Source organism: Triticum dicoccoides, chromosome 5A, assembly GCF_002162155.2.
Source record: "Triticum dicoccoides isolate Atlit2015 ecotype Zavitan chromosome 5A, WEW_v2.0, whole genome shotgun sequence".
Lineage (NCBI taxonomy): Eukaryota > Viridiplantae > Streptophyta > Magnoliopsida > Poales > Poaceae > Triticum > Triticum dicoccoides.
In genome coordinates this window covers 692,510,210-692,522,751 of record NC_041388.1, presented here as the reverse complement: position 1 = coordinate 692,522,751, position 12,542 = coordinate 692,510,210, and the positions used below count along the sequence as shown (strand labels likewise).

Here is a 12,542-nt window from a genome sequence, read left to right as displayed (position 1 = left end):
TCCACAGGGCAACTTCTTCTCTCTACAGGAGGTTTTATCCGGTCACTGGCATAGCTCAAGCATCCGCTCCAGGCAGCGTACCCAGTGGCGGAGCCAGAAAAACTTAATCAGGGGGGCCAACTGATGTTAAATCATGTTGGGGCAGCTTCACCACGAATTTCCAGCAGCCGCGCGTTAGATTCATCGTTGACAGCTCTGATCTTCATGTAGCACCTCATGTACTCTGCCATGCGCCGATGCTCAAGCTCTTCCAGTTCAGCAATCGTGATGCCTGGCTTGCTAAGCATGGCATCGGCCTCGGCCACATTCTTGATGCGCACTTCTTTGTATTCGGCCATGACAGCCTTTCGTGTTTCACTTAGTGACTTAGGCTTTTCTGGGGGCAGATTATCAAGGCTTTGTATTCGGCCATGCGCACTTCTTTGTATCCATCAGACTCGAGCGAGGCCACCTCATCGTCAAGCAGGGTATCTTCAGGCTCAGACTTTGACATGGATCCAGCAGGTGCGCTTACCATCTGCAAAATGTAGGCCGGATATTTTAGGATGGATCGATATATGGAACACTTTAAGGAACTATTGTTCAATAAGGTTCACAATAGTAGCAACAGTAAAGCACAAACTGTTCCCATTAGAGCAAAAACTAACAATAATATTTTAGAAAAGGTACAAATTGACTGTAGAATGCATGGTCTGGGTTTAGAGAAACTAGATGACTCGTTGCGCCAATGGCCAAATGCCGAGAGGGAGCCAAGTATTGTGAGAATATTTAGACACCCAAGTCGAAAACCAAATGTGGCCAACACTCCCGCATCCTCTGCTTGAAAGCCGCCTTTTCTTACCAAATCAAACATAGATACATGATTCTTCAAGAGCAAATTTCAAAGAAAATATAAAGCATGGAAGGCTTTAAATTGTATTATTGAGACCGTACCACCATATCTTCATTTAGTTTCTTTGGAAATCTAAAGGTCTAAGAGGATGGTACATGTGAGAAGCTGTGAATCCACAACAAAAAACTAAACTAACTTCCAAACAAACATTTCAAGTTTGGAAGCCACAAAGAAGTAGCCCAGATCTCTCGTTGTAGTGCAGGTACATGTCCTTAATCCTGCATCCACAGCCCATAATTTTTCAACACCTAAATCCACGAAATCCAACCGAAGGAAATCATGGCAGAAACATGCGCCATGGCTTACGTCTTCGAGAAGGACTTCTTGGCATTCTTGTGCAGGTTGGACACAACAATCCTCGTCGCGAACTGCAGAAGAACCACACAGGCACCTTCCTTCACCTTGCCCTTGGGGAGGAGGGGGGCAACACTTCCAGCGCCGTGACAAATATATCTTTTCTGTCCCTCTATCCCTGCTATTTGAAAACAAGAATCTCAAAGATGCCAAGGAGAACCAGAATAAGGACAATAACCAAAGTGTACCCGGCAATTTAGGCTTTACCCCAACAAGAACAGACCATGGTCAATTCACACAAGCATGAAAAAGCAGGCAAAGCACACCATGATACACGGCTAACAATTGAAATAAGCACGCAAATCATGTCCACACGCAACCACAAAATATGAATGGCATGAGGCAAAAGAAAACACAATGTCGGGCCAAACCCAGAATATCAACACGACCAATGAAGCAAGAATAATGAAAATACATAGGTCACACAATAAATGCAATTTTCAGAAAAAAGGAAAGGAAGAAACCCTGATAAGCAGAAGAAAGAAGAAGAAAACTTGATCAACAGAAGAAAGAAAAGGCGACCTCCAAGAACGTACAACATAAAAAAGGAAAGAAAAGAAGTAATCAGGCCACATGCATTGCACTAAACAGCTCATTATTATTAGGACCTGTGTGCATACCCAAACTTCTTAAGATTCTGTGTAGAGCAGAAATTTTGAAACGACCCATAAATAAAATACAGGATTATGTGGTCGGCTTTTTGTTGATGACCAGCAACTATGTCAAACTGGGATTAGTCCACCAAAATTAAAGCTTGTTCAAAACAGGGGGTAGCATCTGTAGCTAACAAGATCAACCATCAATGAATTATCTAAGTAAATGCGGCCAATAATCAAGCAAATAAACTGTAATCCCATCTCAGCTAGCAATATAAACAAACAAGGGGTAGCATATGTACTTAACCAGATCAACCATCAATGGATTATCTAAGTAAACATGACCAATAACCAAGCAAATAAATTGTAATCCCATCTCAGTTAGGAATATAAACAATTACACAACAATCCAGAATCACCTGATTCTTCCTCGGCTGAACTCTACCGTGTAGTTCATCATGCGTTGCAAGATGGAGAACACAACGCAGAGGCCAGGCTCCGTGAGCACAATTCGGCACGGACCTGACGCCGTGCATCACGTCCGAGGATGGTACACGTGAGATGTGGATCCAACACAAAGAACTAAATTAACTATCCAAACAAACTTTTCAATTGTGTGCTTGCATAGGAAATAATGGTCATAATGGTGCCAATGGCAAGAAATTTCCTGTGGAACTGAACAGTGCAGACCAAGGCATACATTTCAGTCGCTTTGAACATAGATGAGTAACGAAATAAAAAAAACCAGAGAGCTATGGAAGCACTGACCTCGGGCGGTGCCGCCCTTGTGCTCCTGGCCCCGGTACTGCACGGCCATGTATGGGTCTATCTTCCCTGCAAGTACAGGTTAATCAGATTAATGTCCATCAGCAGAACAACCCAAGGCAAGCCAAGAACATGTGTGGTGGTCGTGATAAATGTTCTCTCTGGATTTGACAGAAGGTGTGCAGTGGAATATTCACCAAGTGCCGGAGTACACAGTGAATATTCAAGTAGCAAGGTATTCATGAATACACAGTGAATACATGAAAAAAAACTTGCATCCATCATGCACCGTGAATTCTGAAAGTAGGTGTGATGCTAACCAAGATATCTAAGAATAAAGCAATCATAGTTTTACCGAGAGGAGAGAATTTGGCATGGGCAAGCATGAGCGCATATAACACACAGCTTCATCTGGAAGAACTTTATTATCTACAAAGAAAGTATTAACCTGATGTACTACTAAATCAGGAAGAACATGATAAACGATTGCTTTTGGTCTGAAGCGACTAATGAACTGGAGATTGTAAATATACCAAGATTGAATAAAAGACCGAAGGTAAGATATAAGTAGTCATTCGATTACATCATGTGAAGATCATTTGGAGATTACAGGTCATGAAATTCATCTTGTTATGACTTATGATTGACTGGAACTACAGCGAGCAAATATACAGCAAAGTTCACTTCTGAATTTGGGCAAACAACATGAAGAAATCATATTATTACCTAACAAATACACATGCACACGTACACCTAGAAAGCGTAGAGTTTACAAGACACACTGCAAGCAATTATACAGCAAAAGTTCACTTCTGAATCTTGGCAAACAACATAAAGAAATCATATTAGTACCTAACAAATACACATGTACATGTACTCCTAGAAAGCTTAGAATTTACAGGACACACAGCAGGCAAATATACAACAAAAGTTCACTTATGAATTTGGGCAAACAACACAAAGAAATCATATTATTACCTTTGGGATTAGGGAAGCCGAGAGAAACTGGAAACAACATGTATATCTAGAAAACTTCAAGTTTACAGGAACTTGATAAAGCACTTCTGAACAAGGCTGCTTACTTGCATTTCTTGCACATGTCCACGTAGCGATAGAACTACAACATGGGGCATCACGCAGTGATCTACTGATCATGAAGATACACTTCATCTTCTGTTGCAATGACAGCTTGAAGGAAACGACACATAAAAGCGCAGTCTTATGCATAGAATAACCTGACAGAAAACAGAGACAAATGCAGGTATGGTTATCTATTATGCCGCTGATAAAAAGTAATTAAAACACCAATAGAAGAATAGTGCCTTACGTTATCTACAAATGCTTCTTCAGTAGAGAGCGGAGCAGCAGCTACTTGGCTTTGTTTGTGATCGCAGTGGTCCTGACACCAGCATTGGCCCTGAGTTTCAGAAATTAGTACTGAATAAGCATTTTGCTGTGCATCTTAGAAATTTCAAATAGAACAATCAATCAACCAACCATTGGATTTGAATGGCTGTCCATTGCGTCAGTAAGGAAACAATACATTGCTAAGGAAAGGAAAAACACAAACCTTGACGTGCCAAAGCAGCAGATGATCAACAAGAAGCACGTCACAAACAGTAGAACCTGCAAAGTAAAATAAAATGATAGAAGAACATGGAGTTAGCTAGTATACATTTCATCAAATGGAAAATATGCAGGGCAAGCAGGTGGGGAATCACAAGACAGTCGATACGGTGAGCAACCCAAAGGCAACAACAACCCGACAAATGGTCATTGCTATGTTGTCTGCACGGTCGGGCAACAAATCGGCACGAGGGAGAGGATGCCGCGGGGGTGGTGGGATGAAAGATACATATGATGGATAATTTATCGGTCAATATTTGTAGGTTGTCCTGCAACTGTAAAAAAAGTACTCCCCTTGGTTATTAGTTTCCAACTAAATGGAAGATACACGACACAAATATGAAATGTTGGTCATCCTGTATGCCTAAATGGAAGATACATGGCAAAAAAATAAAATTGAATAGAAACATCAAGCCATTCATATCCATTAGAGATCGAAATATGTCATGCACGAAAAAATGGAATTAGCTGCGCTATCGTCACTCTATTTTGTTTGCAGAGATCATGCCAAATATAAAGATTTTAACCAAGAAAATTTCATAATTCAGATCATCAAAAACCTCAAAAAAATACATGCAAACAAACTGCAGATATGAAACCACATGTAACTACTGAATCTTTTAGAGCCTAGTTCTCTGCAAAAAAAACAGCTATCCTCTCTGCCAAGCTTAGCAAATCTTGGTTCAACAACAAAAACGCAGTCTTAGTGGAGAAGGGGTTCAAAGTCAACTTGTGTTTTATGTCAAAAGTAAGACTGAATAAATTATTGGGGATATGAAGAACATAAATAGCATAGGAGAAGATAATAATGGTAGGCGTACAACCCTTTGGTTCAGGTAGGAATATTTCGATCTTAGGTTGTGTATCTTCTGAATTAGATTTCAAACGGCTGCCCCCATTCAAATCCAACCATGGCATGAACGATCCGTCGATCCCAAGCGTGTCAAAGAACCTGAACACACACGCTGAATGTACCGAGTTGACAGTACGTCACAAACTGCCCATTCAATAGGTAAAAGTCAAATTAGGTGAACGCCGACACTTATCTTACTACTTTGTATTTCATCCTATCAATTAATTAATAAAATTAAGCATGGTCACTTTTATTGCCTCTTGCAGCAGGTTCATTCCATCAAAATGTTAGACACTGTATTTGTACAATATAATAAATAATATTTTTCCATCAGAAACAAAGTTAAATAAAAAGCATAATATGCAAGGACGTCTTCAAAGAACAACTGAAATGAGAGAGGTGTAAATTTCTAGGATACTTTTTTAGGTTTGATTGCTTCCTAAATACCCTCACGTATGCCCTCCTCATCTCAGAGCAACAACCACTGTTAAAAACACCGAGGAGAGGGAATGGCATGCTAAGAACTTAAAGTACGAATAACTTAAGGCTAGAATGCTAGCAAGCAACATATTCCAAGTAGCAAGTACTGAAGTACCAGAAAGAGCAATAATTTGGTTAGATAATAGAAGAACTGACCTCCCTTTGCAAATATCTCACAACAACATCACCTTGGTCCTCTTAGATATCCATTCAACTGAACATGTGTGATTCAAACCTGAAAAAAAGGCAAGTCAACCATTATTCATAGACCTACGCACTGAAGCATGTGTATAAGGAGGTAAGCGGTAGTAGGAGAATTACCATGGCAACAAGCTGTTGATGCCTGAGCAAGGGTGCGGTGGAGAAGAAGTGGCGTGAAATCGAGAAACAATCAGCACCTATGGACACACATCAATAACAATGCAAAATAAAGACATAAGCCAACCAAACACTCAGCAACCTACCCAACGTTAGGATTAAGACATCCAAATGCTCCATAGTTTTTTCTTCTGGTGGAGAACAATACTTACTCGAGATCAGATTCTACCCCAAATGAGTGTGTGCATCGACAGTAGTAAATTTCTCTCCAAGACTGTTGAAAAGAGCGAAAGGCATGAAGACGGTTACCAAGCCAAGCAAACAGTAGCAGGCACACAGAACAGCTGATGTATAGAATTACCTGTCACTAAACGAATTTATGTCAGGGATATCCTCATTGATATACCAAAAGCAGGCCAAGCGACCAATGAGCCCCTTGTACCTGTCGGAAAGAAACAACAAGGAACAAAAATATCAAGCACACTGAACATAAAGAATATGTGACTGAGGTTAATACGCAGCAAATTACTGAAGCTTATATGCACATAGCTATATTACTCACTCCGTTCCTAAATATTTGTCTTTCTAGGCATTTCAACAAGTGACTACATACGGAGCAAAATGAGTGAATCTACACTCTAAAATATGTCTACATACATCCGTATGTAGTAGTCATTTGAAATGTCTAGAAAGACAAATATTTAGGAACGGAGGGAGTAATTCCTACAGGTATTTCTTGGTACAGAGCAGACCTAAGAAATCTATAATAAAGCACGATGCAATCTATTTCTGTACATGGAAATGAACACCATAATGAGAAGATCAAATATATAAGAATTCATTGGTTGACAAATTATATCGCAACCTCTCGATCAGGCGGACACCATGCAAATGCAGAACAACCAACCGCTGAATCTAAGCTTGTAGAAACAGTCATACATGGAGATCGCCATTTGTTTTTCCTCCTCCATCACCATTTGTTTTTGCGCCACCCCGTGCTTCCTCCACTAAATATATAAGAATTCATTGGTTGACAAATTATATCGCAACCTCTCGATCAGGCGGACACCATGCAAATGCACAACAACCAACTGCTGAATCTAAGCTTGTAGAAACAGTCATACATGGAGATCGCCATTTGTTTTTCCTCCTCCATCACCATTTGTTTTTGCTCCTCCCCGTGCTTCCTCCATCAACCACATACTACAAAAGTACCATACATATAAGCTGAGAACATGAATCGACCGTACCATGTCAAATTATGAATTAGCGTGGCTGTAACACTTCCAATACACAACCCAGTTAGAGCTTGAGAATATATAAGTACCAGCAGCATCAATCTAACTGTGAAACAGCCATGCCACGAAGAAGAGAGTTGTTAATTGCCAACCTTGTCATTGTGTGGCCGTCGTTACCAAGCTCTAACACGAGATAGAAGGAGCCCGGCTTGGTAAGGCTAATTGGTAGAGACAACAACTGCAAATATTGTAGAAAAAAGAGAGAAATGTGAATTATCAATGGGTTCCCACAATGAACTGGCCGAACTCCACACAAGTGGAGCAGGGGCCATAGAAAATCTATTGATTAAGTATACCAAGAAGAACAGGCTCTGTCCAACATCATCGCTGGTTTTGGCATTTTGTCAAACAGAAAACACCACACAACGACGATAAAGTGACAAACGCACAAGCCGAGAGAGAGGACCGGAAAGAGCTCACCTTGCAGTTTCAGCCAGCGGTTCCCAAGCTGCGCATGTTGTCTTGAACGCCACTCTTGTATGTAGGCTGCTCCGGCGCTCATTGCAAGACAGGCAGCGGCGCGGGTGGCGAAGCCGGCGAGTAGCTGGAGGCGGCGGGCGAGATGTGCGGGCAGGCGTCGTCGGGGAAGAAGAGGTAGCGCACAGGAGGCCATCGGCGAGGTCATGTCAGGCCACAACAAGCCCCAGAACATTCAGTTATCGGACGGCCAAGGAAGGAGATCATCAAGACAATGGACGGCTCGCATCGCTCGCCGTTTTCACCTTATTGTTGCTTTTCATTTTCGTCCTGTTGCTTTCCAGCGTGTACTAGCTGAGCTTATAAAAGCCAGCCAGCCCTGTTGTAAACCTTATGCTATTCTGATGAATCATTGATCAATACTCTAAAAGCTAATACAGCATATACTTTGATTCCTTCCACCAGACACGTCTCTTCTAGAACTCTCCTTCCCCCAAATCTCGATCTAGTTCGTCCTAGGGCATGACAATTGGTATCAGATGCCAGGCCGCTCCTCGGCGTTGAGTTGAGCTGTGTAGGAGAAATTTTTTCCCACCCTCCTCTCCCAATTCCTACGGTGACCCGGCGGGCGGCGGGGTAGGGCGCTGGCGGCGGTAGACTTGTTCCGCGACAGCTCAGGGTCGGAACTGGTTGCCGGAACGCATCGTTCCTGCGGTAAAATCCCAGGTTCTCACTAAGTGGTGTTGTAGAAGGAGGCGAATCTCGTCGGCGGCGGCAGGAGTTCCAGATCCGATCGGGTTTCCAGTTCGCTGGTTGTAAAATTCCTCTCGGCCACCTGGAATCTCGATGGGGCGTTCGAAGCCAAGCATGGATGACGGAGATCTGGCGGAGTTGGTAGCCATGGAAGGTGACGTGCTGCAGAACCGAGAAGAAATAGCGGAGCTCCGCGGCGACATGGAGGATTTGCACAGGGATGTGCACGCAATCCACCTCAAGCAAGATGCTATGACCCAAGTCATGACAGGGGTACAAGATGCGGTCTCAGCTTTGAACACACAGCTGGCTACCATGGCTGATGTGCTCAAATCCTTTTCTCCGCCTCGGATTCCATCCCCAGTACAGCCAGTTCCTCAACCTCGAGCTCCTCCCGAGGCACAACCATCAGCAGGACAAGTACCAGAACAAGCGCAAACTCGACCAACTACAGAAGAATTGCGCAAACGCCTTGCTGAGGAACAAGAGAAAACAAGACAGATCTCGCTGCAGATACCTCCCAACTTACCACCTATCAGAATTGCCAGCACCTCAGGCCCCCCAGGGTTTGTGGATCACAACAGAAAGGAAGGGCAGTCAGGAAATGTGACGCCCTCAGCAGCCTACCGGACAGCACACACTCCGGCCTTCCACAATTTTCAGCCACCTGCTGTTCGTGCACACTGGGAAGACTACTACCGATAGTATGATCAAGAGATGAGGACTCAGTTTCTGAAATCTATCACAAAAGGCCCTCGATTGGATTTCCCCACATTCGATGGTACCAATCCTGTAGGCTGGATCAGACCAAGCGAGAAGTTCTTCCAAATGGCTGGCACTCCCACTGATTACAAGGTTAACTTGGCACAAATGCACATCGTCGACAAGGCTGATGTGTGGTTGCGCAGGTCCAATATCCTGAAGAAGAAACCTAGTTGGGATCAACTCTGCACTGAACTACTTCACAGGTTCTCTGCATCCAGTTCTTATGATCTCACTGACAGATTCAATAACCTGAAACAGAACACCTCTACTGTAGCTGACTATACTGAACAGTTTGAAGAAATCATGGCTGAGGTACAGGAAGACAACCCGCAAATATCTGAAAGTTGGTTTGTCAGGTGTTATGTCAATGGGCTGTGCTCCCAACTTAAGTACCAGCTCAGACCCCTCAGACCAGTCGCACTCACAGATGCCTACTGGCTGGCAATTGATTTGGAACAAGGAGCACCAGCTAAAAAGCAATTTCAGCAGTTCTCTACCTCAGCCAAACCAACTCTAGTGTTTTCCAAAAACACTATAGTAGGAACAGAGAAACCTACTGATTTTAAAGCCCCTGCCATTACACAGAGAGCTAGAGAACCTGGGAAGTGTTGGAGATGTGGGGACAACTGGTTCCATGGGCACAAGTGCAAGCAAGCCCCTACAATTAATTTGCTTGTTGGTGAGGAAGCAGAAGAGCCACCCCCTGATCAGGAAATATTAGAAGAATTTGGTCCACCAGATCAAGGAGCAGCTGAAGAGCAATGTATGAAAATTTCATTGCAGGCAATGCAGGCAGATAGTGTTAATACACTGTCTATTTCAGTCAATATTGGAGGCAAAACAGCTATTGCATTAGTTGACTCTGGGAGCAACTCTACCTTCATGAGTTTGCAATTTGCCCTCCAAACATCCTGTACCATTGTCAAGGATAAATCAAGGGCAGTATTAGTTGCTGGAGGGGGTAAACTTTGGTTTGGCTCATATATTCCAGCTACAAATTTCATAGTAGGAGAAACACAATTCACTCAATAGTTCAGAATTCTGGATTTACCTGGACATGATATTGTGTTGGGATGTGATTGGATGGCACAACACAGCCCAGTAGCCTTCTCCTATGACCCAAGGGAACTAATTATTAAGCACAACAAAACAACAACAATGATCATCCCTGCTTGTGAGCCAATTACTAATGTAGCTGAAATAGATTGTGTGGAACTTAACAGACTGCTTTTAAGTGGGGCTCCTGGATATGTGTTGCAGTTAGCAGAAGATACATCACTCAGTTGCAAACAAATCAAACCTGTAGAACCAGCCTTTGAGACAGTTTTGCAAGAATTCCCTGAAGTTTTCCAGGAACCTGTGGCTCTTCCCCCAAAGAGAGACTGTGATCACAAGATTCCCCTTAAACCAAACTCTGCTCCTCCAAACTGTAAACCTTACAGAGTGCCCCACATGCAGAAAAATGAGATGGAAAGGCAAATTGACCAGTTGCTGCAATCCAAAATAATTAGAGAAAGTCAAAGCCCGTACTCCTCTCCTGCTATACTGGTCATGAAGAAAGATGGGACTTGGAGACTGTGCATTGATTATAGGAAATTGAATGCAACCACTATTAAGAACAAATACCCAATCCCTGTCATAAAGGACCTCCTGGATGAACTACATGGAGCAAAGATATTTTCCAAACTGGACTTAAGGTCAGGATACCATCAAGTGAGAATGGATGAGCAAGACATACCAAAAACTGCCTTCAAAACTTACTTTGGACATTATGAGTTTTTGGTTATGCCATTTGGACTGAGCAATGCACCAGGCACTTTCCAAGCACCGATGAACAACATATTTGGTCCATATTTGAGAAAGTTCATCTTGGTTTTCTTTGATGACATATTAATCTTCAGCAGAACACCTGAGGAGCATGTTGAACATTTGAGAATTGTCCTCCAACTCCTAAAAGAACATAAACTAGTAGCAAAACTCAGCAAGTGTGTTTTTGCTGTTCCCCAAGTGGACTATCTTGGACATATTATTTCTGGTGAGGGAGTACAGACAGATCCTACCAAGATTAGTGCAGTTGCTGACTGGCCAATCCCTTCCACTCCCACCAAACTCTGAGGATTCCTAGGGTTATGTGGGTACTACAGAAGGTTTGTCCACAACTTTGGCACCATTGCAAGGCCCCTACATGACATGCTCAAAAAGGACAGTTTCCAATGGACTTCTGCTCAAACCACTGCTTTCAATCAACTGAAACAGGCCATGATTTCTGCTCCTGTCCTAGCCCTCCCAGACTTCTCTGCTCCTTTTGTCCTTGAAACTGATGCTTCAGGCCTTGGCTTAGGAGCTGTCATGATGCAAAAAGACAGGGCCTTAGCTTACTATAGCTCTTCCTTGGGCCCTAAAAATGCAGCCATGTCAACATATGAAAAAGAAGCATTGGCAATCATTGAAGCTTTGAAGAGGTGGAGGCATTACATCCTTGGGAATGACCTGATCATCAGAACAGATCACAAAAGCTTGCAGTTCATGACTGATCAGAAATTGGCCAATAGCATACAGCACAAACTCATGTTGAAGCTGCTAGAATTTAATTTCCAACTGGAATATAAAAAAGGAAAGGACAATCTAGTAGCAGATGCCCTTTCAAGAAAACATGCCTGCATGGCCATTTCCATGGTCACCCCAACATGGATCTCAGCTGTAGTAGAGTCCTACAAGCAGGATTCCCACTGCCAGCAGCTACTGGAACAATTACTACTATCTCCTGACCACACATTCCACCAGAACCAATTGCAAGATGGCATTATCAGACACAAGGGCAAAATCTATGTGGGCAAAGACCTGCCACTGAGGAACAGACTAATGCAAGCCCTACACTCCTCTGCTGTGGGGGGGCATTCAGGAATGAAAGCTTCTTATAATCGTTTGAAGCAAATCTTCTATTGGCCAGGCATGAAAAAGGACATGGACCAGTTTGTCACCATTTGCCCAGTTTGTCAAAAGAACAAAGGGGAAACTTGCCCATACCCTGGTTTTCTGGATCCTTTACATATCCCAGATATGGTATGGACACATGTCAGCATGGACTTTATTGAAGGCCTGCCCAAGTCTGAAGGGAAAGAAGTCATATTTATGGTGGTGGATCGGCTCTCAAAATTTGCACATTTTATTCCCTTGTCACATCCGTACACAGCACAAACTGTCGCAAGAGCATTTGTGGATAATGTACTGAAGTTGCACGGGCCACCGGTTGCTATAGTTTCTGACCGCGACACCATCTTCACCAGCAAGCTCTGGCAAGACATCTTCTCAGCGATGGGGATTGACTTGCGATACAGTTCTTCGTACCATCCACAGTCTGATGGTCAAACAGAACGTGTTAACCAATGTATTGAGAATTATCTTCGCTGCATGACTTCTACTGC

The 12,542-nt window shown here is 43.0% G+C and overlaps 3 long non-coding RNA genes across 3 annotated transcripts; all 3 read right to left on the bottom strand.

Moving 5' to 3' along the window:
- Positions 1–935: 935 nt before the first annotated feature.
- LOC119298477 lies at positions 936–2,347 on the bottom strand. The gene is made up of 3 exons (XR_005145865.1): positions 2,262–2,347; positions 1,199–1,364; positions 936–1,110 (listed from the first exon to the last, which is right to left on the bottom strand). It is a non-coding gene; the product is annotated as an uncharacterized LOC119298477 (long non-coding RNA).
- Positions 2,348–3,929: 1,582 nt separating this feature from the next.
- LOC119298476 lies at positions 3,930–5,958 on the bottom strand. The gene is made up of 5 exons (XR_005145864.1): positions 5,888–5,958; positions 5,723–5,801; positions 5,058–5,230; positions 4,178–4,233; positions 3,930–4,024 (listed from the first exon to the last, which is right to left on the bottom strand). It is a non-coding gene; the product is annotated as an uncharacterized LOC119298476 (long non-coding RNA).
- A 1,055-nt stretch (positions 5,959–7,013) lies between these two features.
- On the bottom strand, positions 7,014–7,649 carry LOC119298475. The gene is made up of 3 exons (XR_005145863.1): positions 7,603–7,649; positions 7,275–7,360; positions 7,014–7,087 (listed from the first exon to the last, which is right to left on the bottom strand). It is a non-coding gene; the product is annotated as an uncharacterized LOC119298475 (long non-coding RNA).
- Between the last annotated feature and the right edge of the window lie 4,893 nt (positions 7,650–12,542).